Below are 4,317 nucleotides of genomic sequence, written 5' to 3'. Positions count from 1 at the left end.
ACACACACACACACACACACACACACACCAGCATGGCCACAATTTTGTTTTCCTTTTTACTGGATGTGATCTGCTGTTTTGTGGGAGGGAAAAATAGAATGGCAGTGATGAAGGCTCCACTGTATATCACCCACAGCTCACCTTTTTAATGCTCTGACCTCTCACCTGAATATGTACCCACAGTAGTGTGATTTTCCTCTAACATGCATGGAGGTGTGTTTGTGTGTGTGTGTGTGTGTGTGTGTGGGTAAAAACTTGGCACCATCAGATTATCATTTTCTCTTCCCATAAAATATTACTCTATACAACCTACTTAATCTTCCATCACCAATCTTCCTATCAATCTTTTTAGAGTAACTAAAGCAAATTGAAGAAAGGATGCAGTCAAGGAACTGAAAGAAAATTTCATCTGACACCAACGCTACACAAACCATTCAAGAACATAGAAGAAGACAACAAACACCCAAGCTCATTCTATGACACGAGCGGAACACACTGATACCCAAACCCGGCAAAGACCCCACAAAGGTAGACAATGATAAACCAATACCCTTCATGAACATAGATGCTAAAATCCTCAACAAAATCCTGGCCAACAGAATACAGCAGTCTATTAAAAAAATAATCCACCATGACCAAGTGGGATTCATTCCAGGTATGCAGGGGTTGTTCAATATTTGAAAAGCAGTAAATGTAATCCACCACACATAAATAAGGCAACAAATAAAAACCACATGATTATGTCAATAGATGCAGAAAAGGCATTTGACAATATTCAACACACATTTCTGTTCAAAACGCTCAACAAAACAGGAATAGAAGAAAAATTCCTCAATAAAAGCCATATGTGAGAAACCAACAGCCAACAGCATGTTCAATGGAGGAAAGCTAGAAACGCTCACACTGAAAACAGGGACCAGGCCAGGATGACCCCCACCTCTTGCTCAACATCGTGCTGGACGTTTTAGCTAGAGCCATGACGACAAGACGAAATCCAGGGAGTGCATACATAGAGGCAACTAAGAAGTCGAACTCCCGCTGTTCGCAGACGATATGCTCCTATCTGCAGAAAACCCAAAACTGTCCACAAAAAGCCTACTGGAAGTGATAGAGGCAAGGTAGCAAAATACAAAGTTAATAACCAGAAATTAATCAGATTCCTGTATGCCAGGAAAGAGAGCTACAAAAGACATTAAGAAGTCAATACCATTTATAATAATCACACTAAAGATTAAATACCTAGGAATAAACTCAGCTAAAGAAACAATAGAACTATTCAGAGAAAACTGCATAACATTACTACCAGAAACGAAAAAGGCCCTATATAAATGGAAGAATATCCCATGCTCATGGATAGGCAGACTTACCTTTGTGAAAATGACAATACTACCTAAAACAATCTACATGCAATGCAATACCAATCCAAGAAAATTTCAAAGGGCAGCTCAAGAAGACAAAGCCAAATATTATAACAAAATATGCAAGAACTTGGACTTAGAAAACCAAAGGGAAGAACATGCTCAGCATATCTGAAACTGAAAGAGCTCAAGAAAAGAGTCAAGCTTTGAGTTGCAATCTTGAAAGTTCTATAGGCAAAATACTGAATGATGCAAGAAGCATCAAAAGATAGAAAGAATACACAAAGTCACTGTACCAAAAAGAAATAGTTGCCAGCCCACCATTTCAGAAGGTAGCATGTAAACAAGAATCAATGGTGCTGAAGGAAGAGGTTAAAAAGGCCCTGAATTCATTAACCAAAAACAAAGCTCCAGGAATTGACTGATTACCCATTGAAATGTTTCAGAAAGCTGAAGCAACACTGCCTCGAAGCACTCACTCATCTCTGCCAGGAAATTTGGAAGACAGCTACATGGCCAACTGATCCATATTTGTGGAATGTCCATATCGGTGCCCATTCCAAAGAAAGCTGACCCAACAGAATGCTCAAACTATAGGACGTGCTATCATTGATATGATAGAACAATATCGTTATGTAAAATTTTACATAAGTAAAATTTTGCTTAAGATCATTCAACAACAGTCGCAGCAGTACATTGATAGGGAACTGCTAGAAGTTCAGGCCAGAGTCAGACGACAATGTGGAATAAGAGATATCATTGCTGATGTCAGATGGATCTTGGCTCAAAGGAGAGAATACCAGAAAGACATTTACTTGTGTTTCGTTGACTATGTATAGGCATTTGACTGTGTGAACCATAATAAACTGTGGATCACCTTGAAAAGAATGGGAATTCCAAAACACTTCATTGTGCTCATTCAGCACTTGTACCTGGATCAAGAGGTAGTTGTACAAACAGAACAAGGGAATGTTGATTGGTTTAAAATCAGGAAAGGTGTGTGTCAGGGTTGTATCCTCTAACCATACTTGTTCATTCTATATACTCAGCAAATCATCAGAGAACCTAGATTATATGGATAATACAGCATCAGAATTGGAAGAAGCCTTATCAGCTTGAAATATGCAGATAACACACCTTGCTTGCTGAAAGTGAGGAAGAATCGAAGCACTTGCTGATGAAGATGAAGGATTATAGCCTTCAGTATGGATGACAACTGAATGTAAGGAAGACCGACATCCTCACAACTGGACCAATAGTAACATACTGATAAATGGAAAAAAGAATGAAGCTGTCAAGGATCTTTTCTAACTTGGATCCACAATCAATGCTCATTGAAGCAGCAGCCCAGGAATCAAAACACACATTGCATTAGGCATATCTACTGAGCAAGACCTCTTTATTGAAAAGTGAAGATGTTACTTTGAGGACTAAAGGGTGCCTGACCCCAGCCATGGCATTTTCAATTGTCTCCTATGCATGTGAAAGTTGGACGTTGACTAGAAGACCGAGGAAAAATTGATAGACTTGAATTGTGGTGCTGGAGAAGAATATTCAAAGTGCCATGGACTGCTAAAAGGACAAACATCTGTCTTGGAAGAAGTACTGCCAGAATGCTCCTTAGAAGTAAGGACAGCAAGACTCGGTCTCACATACTCGGACAAATTGTCAGGAGAGACCAGCCCCTGGAGAAGGACATCCTGTTTGGCCAGGTAGAGGGGCAGTAAAGAGGAAGAAGGCCCCAACGAGGGCCCACACAAGGGCTGTCCCAATGGGCTCAGACATAGGGCCAACTGTGAGGATGACATAGGACTGGGTAGGGTCTCCTTCTGTTGTGCACAGGGTTCGCTGTGAACGAGAGCCCACTCCATGGCCCCTAACAACGACAACAACAAACGTAACAAAGCACACACACAGCAGAGGACAAAATAGATCACTGAGAACTCCCCCAAATAAGATACTTGTGTGAATCAAAGGCTTGGTGTCGAGAAGTCCATGTAGAAAAGATTGTTTCAAAACTGATTGTGGTAACAACTGTATCATCCTACTTGACATGATTGAAATATGGAATAATATATGGACTAAATCCCAACTATGAAAACAATAAGATAAAAAGAAACAGAACTTATGAGCAAAAAAAAAAAAAAAAAGAGTGAAAAAGAGAACCCATACACTGAGGACCAAAAATTGGCAATGATTTAGTGGACAAGGGACTGCTCTTTAAAATCTGTAGAAATCTGCTACATTCTCACATGAAAAAAGGCAAATCATGCAGTTTTTAGATGAGAAGAAGACGTGAACAGTTCACCAAAGAGGACATTTAGGTGGCCAACAAACATGAAGAAACACTGGGGGTCATCAGCCATTCGAGAGATGCAAACCCAAACAACGATAAGATACCGCCTGGCCCCAGAATTGACAGCGAAGCTCCAAAAAAGCAAAAAGCAAATGCTGGTGAGGGTGCAGGGAGATTGGAAGCCGCACACACTTCTGGTGAGAGCGTAAACCTGTGTAGCCACTGTGGAAAGCAGGATGGCGTTTTCTCAAACAACTGGGAGTAGAAACCCATAGGACCCCACAGCCCCTTCACTTGGTATTTGTCCTAAAAGAGTAAGAGCTGTAGCACAAACAGATATGCACACCCATGTTCATCACAGCACCATGCATGGTAGCAAGACGATGGAAGCTGCCTAAATGCCCCTCGGCAGAGGAGTGGATAAAGAGACTGACGCATACACACAATGGAATACTGCACGTCACTAAAGAATGGTGATGAAACCGTGAAGCACCTCATGACAGGGATGGATTTGAAGGGCATTATGGCTGAGTGAAGTGAGTCCAACATAGAAGGGCAAAAATTGCATGAGAGCATTGCTATAGAAACAAATTAAGATAAAGATGATTCATACTAAAACAGATGTTGATGGTTACCAGGAGTGGGAGAACCAGGAAGCAGTAA

Source organism: Echinops telfairi, unplaced genomic scaffold, assembly GCF_000313985.2.
Source record: "Echinops telfairi isolate 266 unplaced genomic scaffold, ASM31398v2 ScPeMD7_6273;HRSCAF=7185, whole genome shotgun sequence".
NCBI classification, from domain to species: Eukaryota; Metazoa; Chordata; class Mammalia; order Afrosoricida; family Tenrecidae; genus Echinops; species Echinops telfairi.
The sequence above is the reverse complement of the archived record's forward strand: the minus strand, read 5'-3'. Positions refer to the sequence as shown.